The 18,905-nt window shown below is 43.0% G+C and overlaps 1 protein-coding gene across 2 annotated transcripts in view; it reads right to left on the reverse strand.

Moving 5' to 3' along the window:
• Window positions 1-18,702, reverse strand: part of CDH6 (cadherin 6) — a 139,370-nt gene extending 120,668 nt beyond the window's left edge. The window contains exons 1-2 of one of the 2 annotated variants that reach the window (XM_075921412.1): window positions 18,429-18,702; window positions 13,504-13,558 (exon numbers count right to left, since the gene is read on the reverse strand). The gene's annotated coding sequence lies outside the window, so the exon portion shown is untranslated. The remainder of the gene's footprint in view (window positions 1-13,503; window positions 13,559-18,428) is intronic. The other variant, XM_075921411.1, reaches the window with a different exon arrangement.
• Window positions 18,703-18,905: the final 203 nt, after the last annotated feature.

Genomic DNA, 18,905 nt, shown 5'->3' on the forward strand with positions numbered 1-18,905 from the left:
CTTTCTGTTCCGCCACTTGCTTAGAGAAATAAGTTTGTTTGCATATGTGGGAGATAATGGTACCTGCTTGTTATTTACAATCTCATCTGAAAGTGAGAACAAGCATTTCCGGTTTTGTACCGGACAGTCTGGTATTTGAGGGTTCTGTCTGGGAAACAAATTGAGAAAATATCAGACATATAAAATGTCTGGTATTTTCTAATTAGGTAAGTTTTATTATTACAGTAGACTTCCGATAATCCGGAACCTATGGGACCTAGGTGGTGCCGGATTATCAAATATGCCAGACTATCAGGAGGTACTATAAACTGGTTATATATATATATATACTCTATACATTATATACTGTATATAAAGTGTTCTTAACCCTTTTTATTGTACATACTGTATACAGTATACTGTAATGTTTTCGTCTTTTTAAGCCTCTTTTACCCTTTTTGCTCAGTTCAGCTGCTGCCGCTGTTACCTTGTGACTAATTTTTTGCCGAAGCTCACTCACTAGGCTCTTGCCATTTTGGTGCCGGACTATCAGGAGTGCCGGACTATTGGAGTTTTACTGTATTAGGTGTATCAGTCCGTAGCTGCGAACTGCCTGGCTGGTAGATGTGCTCACGCTGCATGAGTGTGTCTACCAGCCAGGCAGTGCGCAACTACTCGAGGGAGAGTATGGGAGGAGAGGGGGGGAATCCCCGGGGCCTGACTCACTTGTGTGCCTGGGTCTGCATGTGCCCGGGTCAGTCCTGTTTCCTGCCAGCTAATTTGCTGCCCCCTCTCCCCCCGCTTCTCCTCCCAATTTCTCTTGTCCAGCCCTGATTCCAGCAACCAGATCCCCCCTGTCCCCCAACCTCCCCCGGTCAGCCCCACTCCCCCCAACCATCCCCGCTGCCCCCCGTCCAGCCCTGCTTCCAATGGCTTGTTCTCCCATCCTCCTCTTCCTTCTGATCTCCCCCGTCCAGTCCCCCCACCCCTGGCCCCTGGCCAGCCCCACTGCCCCCCATCCAGCCCTGCTTCTATTGGACGCCCGCCCATCCTCCTCCCCCAATCTATGCCAGACAGCCCTGCTGTCCCCAACCCTTCTTCCCGGAGGCTGGTTCCCCCCCCCCCACACACACACACCTCCCAGCCTGCCCCACCCTTTTCTCCTCCTGGCAGCCACACCGAGGCCCAGTATTTTTTTCCCACGGCCCATAGTTTGGGAAATGCTGCATTAAGAAATAGACTGAAACCACTTTCATATATTCCTTGAGTAGCCATCAGCTGGTAGCAGCTTTTGGTCATCTGCCCCTGAACTGAGCTGTATGTGAGCAGGGTGGTAAATGGTAAAATACTTTGTATGATCTCTTCCTACTCCCCATACTGATATCAGTATAAGAAAGAAAATACCAGCCAGCAAGTCAGGGGCTGCCATGTCATCATGGAGGCAGAAGAATGACAGCCTAGTAAAACTAAAGATTGACAGGAGAAAGCAGGCTGTGAGGTAAGGATGAGAAACTGCTCCTGAAATGGGTTTTAAACAACATGGCTGTAAATTTTAACAACGTCGTTTAAGAGCCTTTAAAGTGTGGGGGTTCCCCCTCCCCCAGCTTCTGTCAGTTGATAGCACTACGGAGAAGTAACTGCTCTCTAAAAGCCCTTCAAAAGACTTATAAAAAGAAATATAAAATCACATTCCTTATAAACCTGTTTAAATAGCAGTTTACACTTTTGTCCACCTCTACAGGTGTTCCCAACAGTCTCTTGTATTTTTTCTTCTGTGCTGGCAGACTGAATGTTGCACAATGGTATGAAGCAGGTTAGTGCCATAATTACTTGGATTGCACCCACATTTGGGAGGCTCTGAATTCCAGATGTACACTTTGCAAATCCAAACTGACCCCACAAAAGAAAGTCTGGCACTCTGAAAAATATGTTCTAGAACTTTCTGGGTATTTTCAGTGAGGAAGAAACAATGAGTGGGCCAAAGTTTCCAAAATATCTTCTTTGCAACTGCAGGGTCAAATCCTCAGATGGTATCACTCAGTGTATTCTTCCAATGATGTCAACAGAACAATACATTGAGTTAACCAGCTGAAGATCTGACCCATAACTTTTTTTCATGTAATTATCAGCACACTCATAATGTGCATAGGTCAACTGCTTAGTTTTAAGAGGCAATGGCTGCTTGACTGCTAATTTGACAGCTTATGTCTATGCATGTTAAATTGCAAGCACAAATTTTAAAACTGGGTTGAGACTTGAAGAAAGCTTCAAACGAGAAGTCATAATTTGATTTCAAATCTCCATCCCCTCTTAAAAACTCTGAGGTTGTTTGGATCGAGAGCAGAGCTGAGCAACCTGTGGCCCACAGGCCAAATGCAGCCCATTGGGGTTCAATATGTGGCCCAAAAGACATTTTGTTTACACATAGGGTTGCCAGATTCCGCTGGGTTCTACCCATGTAATTTTTTTCCTACCCGTATTACTAAAGTAACATGCACATAAAGCAAGGGCACGTGAAGTGAGATGTGTTGCCCACTGCACACAACATTGATTGTGAGAGCCACCTGCTCCCTCTGCATCCTATCGAAGCGCTGCTCCGGTTTAATTGACATCTCCTACAAATTCTAGATATACAAGCAAAGTTAGCAAAACTACCCTATCGCAGGAAACTGTCCTGGTCATGGCAATCTTGTATCCTAATGAGATAAAAGAGGGCCACTCGTGTGGCCCACTCACTAGCCTACATTGCCCATTGCTAATCTAGGGGTTCCTTTCTGCCCATTATAACAATGTGATAGGGCTGTCTGCGTACTTTATACCCAGGATCAGATTTTGGTATTTCAAATGAGGGTTTTGATTTAAGCTCATCTCTAGCTAAGACTCAACTGGAGATCAGGCCCATTATGTTGCAACTTCTATGAACATGTGGCCCATATTGGACATTTAAATGTACTGGTGTATGACCAGTATCCAAAACTTGGGACAATCTGTGGAAAGCAAGTGTTCTCAAAATTTTTTATCTAATAGTTGTTCTGCTTGGAGCAAAATGGATGTGTCTGTGACTCAAAATGTAAGCTATTATCAGGGCCTGCTGAAGAATGAGGTCAAAACTTGTCACAGGATTCGTTTCTCCTTGCCGCAAAAATCAGCCAGAGAGAGCTATAAAATACCTAGGGATGTGGGTTAGAGAAACCTACTGTCTGATGTGGAATGTATATGAGTGAAACAGGAATGCAGCCTGGTTTCAAACACTTTGCAGTTTGAAGATTAACAAAATATGGGACTTTTTCTAACCTCAGTTCTACCCATGAAGACAATGGAGAGTGTAACTGAGGGCAGAGTTTAGCCTGAAGAGCTCTATAGGCACATTTCTTCACCTTCACAGTTTCCCAAAGACTCTTTTTATGATCTTCTTGCTTCTTTCTCATTTTATAGTATAAATGCAGTTTGCAATGCAGTGTTCTGCTTTTATCCTGTGCAGTATGATGTCCTTACACTGGGGTTCATCCTGCAGCCCCTCCGTATCAGGCATTCTCATATACTGCTACAAGCATCTCATGTACTTTGGGTCACGCTTGATTAAAGGGAACTTAAAATCTCCCTGAGTGTGAAAATCCCATTGACTTCAATTCGGAGTTGCACACAGCAGACTTGCTGGATCAGGCCCATTAAGAAGGAATTAACTAAATACATAATTACATTTACAACTATGCCTTGGTCAATTTGAAATGCATATACATGTTCAGCATGTGTTGCTTACATGCTACAATTAAACAACAGTTAATTTAGCCAGTCTTTTTCTAATAACATTTTGGGGTCAGCTAATAATCCATGCGCCAACCTCCATTTCTGAGGATATATCTCTTTGGACTAGGGCAGTGGTCCCCAACCTTTTGAGGTTGTTGGGCGCCAAGGGGCGGGCCCACCCGGGCCCACCCACCCCAGCCGCGCGCCCGGGGACGGCCCCCACCTAGCCGCGCGCCCGGGGGCAGGGCCCCCTCCAAGGGCCGCGCGCCCGGGGCCGGCGCTCCCCCCCTCCCGCCGAGTGCCGCGTGCCCGGAGCCGGCGCTCCCCCCTGCCGCGTGCCCGGGGCTGGCGCTCCCCCCCGCCCCTCCGCCGAGTGCCGCGCGCCCGGCGCTCCCCCCGCCAAGCGCGCTCCCCCCGCAAGCACCCGTGCGCCATGTGCCCGGGGCCAGACCAGCCCCGAGCACCTGGCGGGCACATTGAAATGCCCCCGCGGGCGCAATGGCGCCCGCGGGCACCGTGTTGGGGACCACGGGACTAGGGACTCTATTTTTCTCGTCTACTGCCATACACAATCACTACGAGGACATGTGAGCACTCATGTAATATAAATAATAAATATCTGCAGAACAGTTTGGGCAAATAATTCATCCTGCAGGTTGATCATAAACTGTTGACCGGGGCTGTTTGTTCATGTTGTGCAATGGGTCAATGAAGTCACATGATATTGCTTCTGCTCAACTACTGAGAATTTTTAAACTGGAGACTACAGAACAAAAATAAATCACATCACTAACCTTTTCAAAAAGAACAGAACACAACATACTAATGGCAACTAATATGAAAATTGCTACGAATACTAAGATTTTTTTTTTTTTTTTGTGACTGGAAAGGGAGCTTGTCCCCAGAATCATGCATAGGAGGCAAATTGGTCTGAGCCATAACAAATGGGAGGGGAGATTAAGGAGAATCTCTATTAAGATCTGGTCCATGTTATGAAAATGATTGGGAATTTCAATACTAGATAACTTTTATATAAGCAATTCCTGTTGCCGTTTTATTTTATAAAAAGTAGAGTTTGAGGTGGTTTAAATCAACACAACTCTCTAGTAATCAGTTGAACTACATTAATTTATGCCAGTTGGGGCTGACTGTCATTTGATTAAAAAAAATTATTCAGAAGCAACAAGGAAAACAAACTCTTGAGCTTTGCTAAATTCTGAATCCAAAGAACTTAGCACTCGCAGATATGCATAAAGTTCCCGATTTCAAAGCACTTAAGTGCTAAGTTTCAGTGAAGTCAGTAGAAGACAACAGCATTTAAGCATGTGCTTAAATAGAGGACACAGAAGAGACTACTCTGATTGCAGTGTATGGAGATACTCACTTGACAGCACTACGAAAGGAGAATATAGACCAAAGAAGACAACAAAAATGAAAGCAGTTAATTGATCTTTTTCGGGAAGCCAGAAAAAATGAGGAATGTCCTTTATAATGTGCTTAATATTCATTTCTTCTTTGAAGAACTAGCCACTTTCAGACCATAGATTTAGTGTTGTTTAGAACTTAAAGCCTTTGAGCTCAAGACAAAACTGTTGATTAAAAGAGAAGCTGCAGAGTCAAAGCCGGAGAAGTTAGAGTTCAATCAGGGCCATAGAAAGCATCAGTGATGCTTAAATAACAGCATCTCCTTTGAATCTTTTAGTATTTCACTGAGTAGTGATACTCAAGCGAACAAAATATCTTTCTTACTGCAATCCAGTTAACTACCAAACTCAAGTGAACACTCTTTTCCCTTAGCACTGCAGGGTATGACCACTCTGTCTAACCCCTAAAATAAACATGAGCGTGAACTCCATTGAAGGATAACTCAGATGTAGAAATAAATCTTTCTGTTAAGGATATGCATTTGAGGGTGTCTGGGACATGGGGACACTAAGGGCACTTTGAAATAAAGATCTGTACAACTGGACATAAAATTGTAGCATTTTTCTCTTTGTTTTTAAAAACACGTACAAAAATAGCCTGGAAGCAAATGGGGCAGATTCTGCTGTTACAGAGCTGTAAATGTAGAGTCCTTCCTTTATCACATCTGTGGAATTACTTTGGTTTTCTGCTAATGCAAATGAGCAGAATTTCACCTAATACCTGTTCTTCGGTTCATTCCTAGTCCTTCCCTCTCCTCCTAGCAGCGGATTGCCACCTATGGTGGGACCAGAGGCCGCGGGGTCCAGTTTATTTCCTCCCCACTCCTTCCTGGCTGAGGCAGCAGTGTTCTCCCAAACAGAGTATACATATAAATACAAATTATGACCAAAGAAGAAGAGAATTGCTCTCTAGAATTGTCTGCTAAGTAAATTTTAGTCATAGCTGTCTAGATTCCACTCTCTCTTAGGCATGCAAAACTGGGACCCAACCCTGCTATGTACCTAGCACTTTCAATTCCTATTAACTTCAGCAGTGGTGATGTGTTTGGCACCTAGCAAAAGGCAATCCTCATTTTGCAGAATGTGGCCCATCCCAGGGGGACAGGGGCCAATTCCTCCCTCACCCGAGGCCATACAGGAGCTCTCATTTACTTCAAAATCCCAGGGCCTGGGATTAAGTCCTGAAAGAGCAGTAAAACAAAGCATGCTTGAAATGTGCAGATGAGTATTTGTTTCAGATACAGCATAAAATAAATAATAAATGAAACTGTAAACCTGAATAAGGTCTATCTTTTTCCTAGATGCAAATTAAGATTTAAATATCAAAATGATAGGCTTCTGCTAATCCTTCTTAGGCAGACATAAATTGTTAATCAGACTCTAGGCAGTGTTGTTTAATACCAACTTTAATAAAATAGACGCCTAGAGCAGAAAGACAGTTGGGATTCTGACTCTAAAAGTTTGGTAGCCTCTTCCACATTTTTGTAGCCTGAGGCTCTGACTAACATTGATAGCAACCCCTTTGAAATATGCTTATTTTTTAGGCTTCTAAATTATTAAACACCTTATTAGTGGAAAGATTAGATGTGGGGGAGGGGGAGAATCATTTCCGTATGAAGGAAATGGACTGGAAAAGGAAGAAAAAGTTGAGGGAATATTATATTTACATAAAAAAAATCCAGCTCTGTTGTTGATATACAGAGGTAATGTATAATTCATTTAAGAAATGAACCCATCAAATTATATCACAATGCATGACAAACTGCTATTGTTGAGCTATCCTGCAATAAATTACAGAGACTCATTCCTGTCATAGTGAAACTTCTTTGTGACTTAACCTTGTAATGACATTGTTTTTTATTATAATTATTATCCCCTATTGTTCCAGAGGACTTGCCTATCATGAAAAATATCTCTCACTAACATCATACACTAATAGGGTGGGAAAAGTTTTACCATGTGACATAATCACGATGCCCATCCAAAAGAAGCTGTTTTGAATATTGAATAAAAAAAACTCTTCCCTTTATATACTTGTCAGTAGGGTGAACAGATTTTTGGATTAAAAAACAAACAAACCCCAAGTACAATGCATTTTTGCTCTATATCCAGAGCTGCTTGTTAGCATGCTAATTGGTTGGTTTAATATGCAACACAAAGCATACTCATTGCTTTGAAGGGCTTATTTATGATGTCATGGATATTAGTGTGTATTTCTTACTTGCAAAACAGCAACACAAGACAATGCCCACTCTTCCACACATACACATGTTCTGTGGCTCTGACTGTTTTCCTTAACTAGCAAGATAATCGTTTTTCCACAGAGAAGCAGATAAGAAAAAAATGTAAACAATCTAAAAAGCCACTTTAATTTAGTTACAAATTGGGAGCTGTACTTTGCACTAAATTAGCACTGAGAGCCTCATATCCATGCATGGCAAGGTTCCTTGTTCATTACTGCTTAATTAATCAGTCATGTTTCCATCTAAATGAAAGTTTTCTCTCTCTCCCTATAATCTTTAATATCTCATTGCAGACAGCACATCAAGTTAATCTTGCTTGCATTAGAAAGTTACTTCTGATGGCCCAACTCTGTTATTGACGATAACTCATTTTAGAGCTCTGTGCAGAGACAAAATTTGTATCTGCCTCCAATCTACATTCCTCAATAACGGTCCCTGCATATACCATTATTAACTTCATCCCAGCTTGTGGCTGAATCCTGTTTATGCAGCTTTTGTGAGTCATCCTGCTTGAATCAATGGGCCAAGAGCCTCAGTGAGGCAAGCAGTATATGGAACATAAGGGCTATATAAGGACAAGCAGTTTAGTTCTCAAGAATGAGAAAAGATGAAGGGGCCAGTGATTGAAAACATGTACTTCGTTCCTTTTTAAATCCTTCATTCCTAAGGAATATTGTGTTCCCCTTCATAGAAGTGAGAAACGGAAAAGACCTGTTTGGTCATCTAGTCTTTTCGGACCATAATGACCTGGCTCCAGTCAAACACAGTGTTATGCTACCCTTTCTGAATGTGCAGTCCCTCTGACTGCAACTTACATTACGTGCTGTACATTTATGGGCTCAAACTCTAGGGAGTGGTTTCAGATTGCCTTGTATCACTGAGAGCCCTACATTCATCTGAAGCTTGTTACTGAAGTCTTCCTCCTAGATGGCACCACAGATTAACTAATGCTCTTGTGTGTTCTGACCATCAGGGACTGTCCCAGGCAGCAGACAGACAGCAAGGAGTACGGGGAAGCAAGCTACCGCTGAAATGCTAATCTTGGATACAAGGCTATTTTTAAAGTTTGTTTTGTTAAATTTGAATACATCAGTAAACACACACAATATACTTGTCTATTAACATTAAATGAGCAGTCATAAACAGCTATAAGTAACTCCTGAGAAACCCTGTGTAATATTTCCCATGAAAATGAGGCTGAGTGCAATATTTTAACCTCCAAGATTTGTGACATTCAGCTTCTGACCTCACACTTACCAGCTAGGTTGAAATTACAACCTGTTGCTAAGGAAAACTATGGTACCTTAAAGTGAATGAGATACTTGACAGCTTGAAGCATATCTGGCAAATGCATTGCAGTAAACTAATGAGGGACCATTTAAAAATCCTGCAAAAGACATCCCAAAAGTTTTAAAATAAGATAATACAATTTCATTTCACAGCAATTTCATTTCACAGCAGAATAAATTATGTGCAGAAACAAGAGGAAGCCTTGACTTTTCTAGAAAGGAAAAAGAAAGCCCTTTTCAGAAATCAAAAGGGCACCCTTTTATATCTGACAGGGAAGCATTGCCTAAAGGCACCCTTTCAAGGATCCTGCGATTATCGGTGTCTGAGAAATAATGCCATCGCTTGTAAACATTAATAAATAAAACACACCAGGCCCAATTTTTCTCTTGGATGTGTTATTCCTGGGGGAATTCTGTACTGCTGCACAATGCAGAAATTGTGCAGAAATTAATGGTGTATGTGCTCAGAATTTCCTTTCCCCTTACAGAAATGGGCTTCAGTACTTCTGGTCACCACTAGGAGCTGTTAGACCAGCAGTGGTGCTGAGTTCACACATAGAAGACACTCTCTGGGGCAGGGAAGAGGGAGAGAACGAAAAGGTTGTTGGCAGCTTCATTTCCCAGCTTGGCAGTATAAGAATGTTAAGTATCAGGTAACTGACTAATCGAATAGTCGATGCATTTTTGCATTGACCATTCAATTAGTTGATTGGGCACATCTGCCTTTGAAGTGTAGCAACAGCCCCAAGGCCGAAGACTGGCCCCGGGCTCCATGCAGCACTGTCACTTTGAAATGCCATGGAGAGCCTAGAGTCGGGGCTCAACTAATCGCTTCCCCCTTCCTTGATGCATGGGGCCCAGAGTCAGCTGTTCAGTGCAGCGCTGCCGCTTTGAATGCTGCAGGGAACCAGGTGTCAGTCAGGCTCCTTGTGGCATTTCAAAGCGGCAGCACCACTGATCCTGGGTTCCATATAATTCCCAAAAGGATTATTTTGAAATAGCATGTCCACACTACAGGGTAGCCTCAAAATTAGTCCGAGGCAGGCTCCATTAATGTGGATTCTACCTCGTAAGTCTACCTCGAATTAGAGCCTCAAAGAACTGGGGAGTAATTACTCTGATGACTCTGGGGAGTAGTTATTTCGAAATAGTGGCAGCAGAGCATTTGCACTACCACTATTTCAAAATAACTATTTTGGAATTAGCGTTATTCCTTGTGGAAAAACAGGAGTAGTTATTTCAAATAACCAGCCCGTTATTTTGAAATAAATGGCTTGGTAGTATGGAAGCTCCACTTTGTTATTTCAAAATAACTCCCTATTGTAGACCATGTCTGGGAGAAGGAGGTGTGGGCGTGCATATCTGGGCAAGAGAAGGTTCAACAGCTGGGCTCAGGAGAAAAGGGGTGCAGGGTTTGAGGCAAGGAAGGGCTTTGTGGCTGGGCTCAAGAGAGGAGGGATTGTGGGTATCTGGCCCCCTCTGGCTGGGCTGTGGGAAGGAAAGGGGCCAGAGAAACAGGGACTTGGTTGTTACAGAGTTGTTAAAGAAACTCACTGCTCCTGGGAAACTTTTGTGTCTTTGTTTTTGCTGACAGATATTTTGACATAATTTATGAAAATAATTGAAACTGGCATGATTATATTATTTTGACAAAATTTGCAGAATTTTAATGTACTGTACACAGAATTTATTTTTTTGGCGGAGAAGATCCCTAGGAGTAATATGTGTACACAGCTTCCACTGAAGTCTAGATTCAGGGTATGTCTACACTACCCTCCTAGTTCGAACTAGGAGGGTAATGTAGGCATACCGCACTTGCAACTGAAGCCCGGGATTTGAATTTCCCGGGCTTCATTTGCATAAACTGGGCGCCATTTTTAAATCCCTGCTCGTTCGAACCCCGTGCCGCGCGGCTACACACGGCACGAACTAGGTAGTTCGGACTAGGCTTCCTAGTCCGAACTACCGTTACTCCTCATGGAATGAGGAAGCCTAGTCCGAACTACCTAGTTCGTGCCGCGTGGCACGGGGTTCAAACGAGCAGGGATTTAAAAATGGCGGCGCCCAGTTTATGCAAATGAAGCCTGGGAAATTCAAATCCCGGGCTTCATTTGCAAGTGCGGTATGCCTACATTACCTCGCTAGTTCGAACTAGTGGGGTAGTGTAGACATACCCTCAGACATGGGAATCTAAAGACCAAATCTTGAAGGCTTCATACATATGTCTAAACTTCTAGCACCTGCATATGCAAGAATGGAATGCCTGTGGCAGTCAGACAAACCCTCATAGTGTATTGCTGTACCCACACTCAAATATTCTCGATCTCTTCAATATTTCCATTTTCTACCTCATCGCTGTTAATTAACAAAGGTCACCTCATCCTTGCAGAGCTGTGGTGAGGATTCTGACCCTAGGCGCTGCAAGTTGTTCAGTGCAAAGTTTTCAATGAGTGGTGGTGAATGACCCCCTCCCTCCATCCCAGTTGTTAGCTGTCATTTATAAAAAAAAATGAATTTTCTCCTCTATTCTGTGTTATTTAGGGATACCACGCCTAGCTTTTTGGAGGTCACAATCTCATCGCCATAGAAGCAATTGTGATTTCCTGTGAGAACCCTCCAGTAAAACAGTGAAGCAAATGAATAGCCCTGTCAACTTCATGCACTTAGTGTTGTTCCAGATCTGGGCCTGGCTGAAAGAGGCCAGCAACATGAAGGAAAAGTTCCCTTGTTTACCAAAAAATAGCTCATTCACTATCAATGATAGAAAATACATTAATGGTTACTTGCACTTAAAGGAGTTTTGACAAAATATACAATTCTTAAAAATTCTTTGGTACGTCTTTGATTGTCTAAAAGAGCCAGGTTAGTGGACTCAATTTTTTCTGCATTTTTTTCCTTCAAGCAATGACAGCTAAAGTGAGCACTCAGTCCAGAAAAAGGAAATTGTCATTTCATGAACGGGATTCTAAATGTGTATATTCCTCCTCTGTGATCTTGCTAAATGCTAGCTGTAACTGAGCACAGGAGGAAGTGGGCTTTATCTAGCATTCATTACTACCAATCTGTTCATCCATTAGATGGAGCACACAGTTGAGAGGCAAGTATGTCTGTGAACTAACCAGTTCTACCACTGTCACAGTTAGATCTCTATCTGCATTTACACCACCTTCAGTGCCACAGAACCTGAGGCTAATGACACACTGGTTCTGAACAACTAACCTCCCTGTTGCTCAGTTTCCCTACTTGAGCAATGGAAGTAATGTATGCAGCGTTGTATCCATGTCAATCCTACGATTTTGGACAGACCAGGCAGGTAGACCAACTACCTTACTCACCTTGTTTCTCCAAGGGAACTAATAACACGGACCTATATTACAGGGATGGCTCCTGTACATTAAAACAATCACACTTCCAGAAAAGTAAGGGATCATAATATGACTCCTGGTCTGCTGCACTGGGTGCCCATAATATAACCTGGGGGAAGGAGCTGCCTCTATGGGGCTAATACACATGTAGGCAGGAAGAGGAAAGAGCCTCGGCTTCCCCACCCATTCTGCTGGTCAGGACAGCTGAGGCAGCACAGACAGAGAGATAATCAGAATCCTGTAGAGGACTGACTCAGATCGCTACCTTTGGAAGTAAAGGGGGAATAGATTGTGACTCATTCTAGTTCCTGGTCTACTCTAAATCTGCTCTACAAACAGGAAACAGTTTTTCTTAGATACAACTTTCACAACAATCTGTATTTTTCAGCCACTGCTAGAGCTAGTTAACATAATTAAAGTTTTTTTGTGAAAAAAATTAGTCCACCCCCGCTATTTTTTAACCTTGAATTCTGAAGTTTTTTGACCAGAGCCAGTTTACAGAACAGCGCAAATGAGCAGAAAAGAGAGAGGATGTTTTGTTGGTTTTGCTACCATGGGATTCTGCTGTCCAAGTTCAGACCCACACTCTGTCACAGACTTCCTCTATAACCTTGCCATTGCATTGCCTATCTCCCAGGTTTGTTACTAGAATGAACAGATACTATCATCATGAGAGCAATCTTGGAATAGAACTATGCATTGTCCATTACACAGAGCAATGCCAAAAATGACTCCTTGGTATCCATCCAGCATTGCAAAAATACAAAGCAAACAATTTGTTAGAGGATAGTACTAATTCTCTCTTCTTATATTTATAAATAAATTACTAATTTGTCATCATTCAAACCAGCAAGATTGAATTTATCAGAAACTTTACAATAACAAAGTCATGTGCACAGAGAAAAAAAATCATTAGGAAACAGATTTCACTTGCAAGCTTCAGGAGGAAATTAAAGGCAGCAAGCAGCATGCTGTTTAAAAATATGATGGAGAATATCTTGATTCCTTTCAAGATGTAAGTAAGAACATGTCCCCTTAGGCTACTGCTTCTGTGTTTTGTACCTGGGCTCAACCTCATTTAGGCTTAGAATCCTGATTCAGATCCTCTTGATCACAGCAGAGTTTATGCAGCCTAGCCAACTTTAATGCAGAATAGATTTTTGTTCCCATCTCTTTATGGAATACAAAAAGCAGGCTCCTTCCAAGACAGATTTTTGCATCCCAATTTTATTTCTCTTCATGTTTGGTCTTAACCCTCACACTAAAGCAAAGCTCCATGCTAATGATCACGTTGATTGAACAGCATTTGTTTTTGCAGTAGCTATTGACTGGTGGTTGAAGTGCAGCATTTGTGAAGTAGGATTTCTATCTTCTAATCAGACACATATACACCTGCAATACCTGTGGAAGATAGGCTAGTGTTTCATTTCTGAGATAACTTTCAGTCCCCACTCACCCTTCTTGTAGGTTCTCCGGCTCTGGTTCCATCATTAGGTGCAAAAGTGGAAATGCTGGAAAGAAACACTACCTATTACCTCTTGCACAGTTGTAAACATTACTGCAAAATTACTGTTGTGGCGTGTCCCTGGGGAAGGTTTGGGAGGAGATGGCGAATATTTATATTACAGATTAAATGTAAATCTCAGTCCAACTACAATTGAACATTTTCTGCGTGCATATATAATCTGGCAAGGCAACCTAAATAATCCATAATATATCTGACCAGTATGCCAATCAAGTGACTTGTTACACAGGTTACTTAAGGTAATCACAGGTCCTGAATGGGGGCAGATGGAAATGAACAGGCTGTGTGTATGTAATGGGGGGAGGAGATGTTTGGCATATGTCTTTCAGGGTTGTGTGTAAGGCGAAGGAATGTAGTATCAGTGTAATCCTGGATTGTTCACCTGACTGCCATCAAGTGTCTGGCCCTGTTACAATTAAATCATCACTTCTTTGCTAACAGACCGCTTTGGGATTCATAGTAGTGGTCTTGCAATAACTCAGAAAGGAGTCCTAAATTCAGACTCTACATGCTGGGACAGCAACCCCTGCCAGCTAGAAGAATCTCTTGCATCACTCAGCATTACCCCTTCTTAGTGGATTTAAAGAGATCATGGGTTCCCAAAAGTTAGACCTGCTCACTCTTCTAATGCAAGGCATGACTGCTAGGATGTAGGTTCCTGAAGGAGAATAATGGCTGACAGTGTGGGAAGATCCTTTAAGTTGTAAGAGGCCTCCACTAAAATGCATTAGGGGTTTGGGATCATTTTAATGAACAATCCATATAATGTGAGACATTCTCAGTATGGGACCACCTTTGCCAAAAAATAAGTCACATTTTTTATTATAAATATGGCCTTCGACACGCAGTGCTGGACAAGACTTACAAAGAAACCAGAGCTATACCAATCAACTGGAAAAAAGAGAATACTGACAATTGTAGAGACACTGGCTAATTCTAATGTCAATCTGTCATAAATTAAAATTAATGGAGCAATGCTGATAAGGGCATGATCAAAATTAAGCTGAATATTGGCTACAGAGGGACAAACGGGAGGATTGTCAATGCACTAGAGAAGCTTGTTCTTATGCTCACTGAAGACAAGAGAAGTGCTGCCATTGATTCTAATAGGAGTGCAATGGGCCACGGAAGGAGAAGTTTTTAAAATTAGACTTACCGCGAGAAAAGCGTAATGGGATGGGTGAAAAAAAATCTCAAAACAAACCTTTTTGTATTGTTTTCAGGCACTAGTTTCTAATCAAGTTTGAATGTAATGTTGCAAACAACACAACAGCCAGATAACTATTTCTTCAGCAGTTCCCTTGTTAGCATAATGCTCCTGATGCTTTGCATTTATTATGCATTATTCAATTTTTTTTATTTTACTGAAATAGGGGCTGATAATCTGCTTTTGTGTCTTATTGTTAGGCAAATAAGGCAGACAGTAGCTGAGTTGAAACATTATTAAAAAAGAAAACCCTACTTTCCAGACTGAGTCAATTCTCTGTCTTTACAAACCAGGGCTCCTGATTTCTCCAGAGCTTCAGAACACACTGCCATGACTAAGCAAACGAGCTTCTGCCAGATTTTATCTTGCCTGGAACACATTTCAAACTTCAGAACCAATGGTTAAAATGCAAGTCAAATCCCGCACGGAGGCTGCAGAAAGACTGATTCACCAGCATGCAGAGGTGTTCATCTATTATAATTCATAGTTTAAGGGACTTATCCTACAGATAGTAAGGTATACAGCAAAGGAACAGCACAGGGCACTGCACAGCAGGAAAGATTAATCACAGCTGAAGCTAACTGGCTAGTTTTTGAGAGTTGTGTGGCCAAGTAATTAGAAAAACTAAAAACCCCTGAGCAAAGCCTCACAACAACACTAGCTATCCTAATGTTCAGTGGGTTAATGTAGGAAATCTATCTCTACAATAGCTTTGGTGCTGTAGTTCCTCCATGCTCCCTCTCATGCATAATAATGTTAATCAAAAGACACCTTAAACCATTTCTGCTTTATTTTTTGCATTATTGTAGCAGACCCTTTGAAGAATTACCATCCTTATGCAACATGCTATGTACCATCCCAACAGGCGGCTATCACAGTATTTTACCAACTTTGTTTAGATTTTATTTAGCTTTCATATTAGTACTTAGTCATGATTTATAGTGAGATTCATTTTGAACTTTGGCATTGGGAAATTGTAACAAAAACCAAATGTCAACATAAACAGCCCACCAACAAGTCAGGCAAGATCTGGACACTATCATTTAAATATGAACAGAATAGCAGTGCTCTCCTAGGCATGGACTATTAAAGCTATCCTGCTATTACCATGTAGGCAGACATGGATTAAGTGATCCAGCAGAGATCCTATCTGAATCCCACCATTCCTCATATTTATAAGTAGGAGAAAGTCAACATGCTGACATCATCTTCACTCACAAGACGAAAATATATGTAATGAGCTGAGGGGAAGGGGGATCAGGGAGGCTCATGACTTGAGGGATGCATCATATCCTTGAGTTGCACATTAACTTCATCACTTGTAGGAGCTGCAGTCTGAGCTTATTCTGCTAACTATTCAGAAGTTCTATAAAGTTTCCATTAGTGGAGACACTTGGAACAGAGAAAAATATTTTCTTTCATGTGAGTTCTTAGTTTCAAGGAAATCTCTTGACTGAATATATTCTCATCAGCAGTGTGTAAATTGCAAACTTTTCTTTTAAAAAAAAAGACTTATCTTTAGCAATAGGTTACTGTTCGCATAGGGAGCTGTGCAGGTGGAGGAGGCAGAAATTATGTCATATTTCTAACAGTGAACAACCTGATAGAAAATGAAGATTGTCCCTATAAATGTAACCTTTGGAGGACATATACTGAACTAAATGAGAGCCATAAACTGTGAAATCTAAAATACTTAGAGCAGCATTTCTCTGTGGAACAGCACCAGTCCCTGAAATCTCCCTGACCATTTAGGAAGGCAGCAAGCCCCTCCTTAGTATCAAAAAAGGTTGAGAAACATTGAGCTAGAGAGAGAGAATAATAAATCCCTTGCAGGGACCCAGGTTGCCCGATCCTGAAATGACTGCAAATGATAATTGTAAGGAATTACAGCTAGACTAGTACCATTTTCTTTGAAAATGTATTGCTGCTTCTGATCATGTTTCTTCCCCCTCCCCTATTCCCATCATACCCAATAGGTCTAGAAAGGATTGCAATGCAGTGTAATGCCAAAAGCATATGAGATTTTATGTTTACAGTTACCCTGGCAAATAACACTGGAGAGAAGGAGAAGGGATTTCCTGAAATATTTATTACCACATTACTATTGGCTAGTTTAAGGAATATATCCAATTAGATCTCCACTGTTAGGCCTATTAAAATTGTTTATATCAGTGAAGAAAGAATCTGCTTGATTTAGATCCTCAGCCTTCCACACTTTTCACACATGCAAACTTACTGCTTCAACTGCCTTTACAAGGTTTTGTTCTTTTTTTATAGGGAAGCACAATTACCCATAGCATTATACTGCTCATGAACAGATGTTAATCAAATTTATGGAATACTTAAACTAATATGCAAGCACTTTCACAAAGGAACTGAGGGCACAACAGAGATTGCACTCCAGAAAATGCATGGAATAAGCCTTTTTCTTAATGGGGAGAGTTATGTTTATTTTCATTAAAACTAGAAACTCTACCCAAACTCCATCCTGAAAGAATGAACAGAAATAATGCTATTGTATTTTGGACACAGACTGTGCGTGTACATGTGTTGTCATTAAGTATTCCTGAATTGGCATCCTCTCCTTTCCAGTTTTGTTGCAATAACTGTAAATTAAAGAAAGGGCTGACTTGACACTTAAGCAATTTGGCTACCTGGCTCCTCTTTTAGAGTGTAGGCAAAGCCTTACATCCTAGGCATCAATACAAAAGTACCTCTCTTCTCATTTTGGATGAAAGTAGCAGAGCTGGTGTCAGGGAGGGCATAATTCAGGGCATTAAACTTCTTGATCCTTGAATGTCAGCAGGAGTTATTTAGGCGAGCATCCCCTTGCCACTACAAAGGACTGCATTTAGCTCGCCATAAAATATGGATTTTATTGCAGCAGTGACCGGACTTCTTTGCACAGCCCCTGACCGCTGCAGGACCCGCTTGTTTCCTGATCCAACTCTTGGCACACGACTCCTCTCAGCCAGCTCGCCGTTTCCATAGCACGTAGCGACAGGGTGACACCAGTGCCTCATTCACGGCTAACTCTGAATTCAGGGTCTCTCCCTCGCTCTACAACTTCCCTCTGCAAATCGCCTTGCCCGCCCCATGATCCCATACAGACTCCCACGACGGGTCCGCTTCTGGACGGCTCCAGCACGATGCCCCTTCCCGCAGCCCGGCGTATCTTTCCAAGACGCCCCTAGTTGCCACCGCGCGCCGCGCTCAGCTCCGAGCCTTCTTGCCCCGCGTTCCCTGCCACCTGCTCTGTGCTCCCAGGCACTTTAGTAACAAGCTGCTGCGCGGGTCCCCTCTCCATCCCCGCCCCTCCCCCCCCCCGCCCCACACCCCGCGCCTTCCTGCGCCCAAAGTGCCGCGAATTGGCAGCAGGGCGCTGCGCCCTTTGCCCCACTTAAAATGTCACCCAATGCTCGCCCCGCGAGCCACGCGTCGTGTGGCAGAGCCCTGCCCAAGCTGTGCCCCCCCCCCCCAGCGCGCCCGCCCAGCGAACGCGGCGCCCCTTCCTGCGCGGAGCTGGCAACTTTGCAAAGAAGTGGCTTTCCTTCTCATTCACCAGCGAGCCAGCCAGAAGGGGAGGCAGCTGCTCGCCGGCTGCTCCCCTGCGCAACTTGCGCGGAGCCGGTCCAACGCCTGAGCTTACCGGTAAGAAGAGAAGGGGGAGGGCGAGCGCTCAGCCCGAGGCAGGCGTACAAGCGGTCAGTGGGGAAAGAGCGCTGCTTCTCCGCCTGCTACCTCCACGGCTGGATCTACTCGCATCTAACTGGGGCTCGCTCGCTCCCCAGCATCACTTTTAACTCTGGCATGCAGGAAGCCGAAGCCGAGGGGGCTCTCTATCTGATTGGTTTCCATTCAGTGCTCCTGATTAAAAAAAAAAAAAGGCACCCTCCCTCTTTCACACACACACACACACACACACACACACACACAGTGCTCTGCTGCTGCTGCTGCTGCTTCTGCAGCAGCTCTCAGTATGGGAAGGTTAAGGGCTGGGGGAAAGCAGGCACTTCCAGGCACACAGTGATTTGCAAGTGAATGCGGTGGGAGGGTACACAGGGGAGGGCTTTGTTAAAGACTCTCCCCCCCCTCCCAATCCCATATTCTGACTCTGGGTTTGAAG

This window comes from Pelodiscus sinensis, chromosome 2 (genome assembly GCF_049634645.1).
Source record: "Pelodiscus sinensis isolate JC-2024 chromosome 2, ASM4963464v1, whole genome shotgun sequence".
Taxonomy (NCBI): domain Eukaryota; kingdom Metazoa; phylum Chordata; order Testudines; family Trionychidae; genus Pelodiscus; species Pelodiscus sinensis.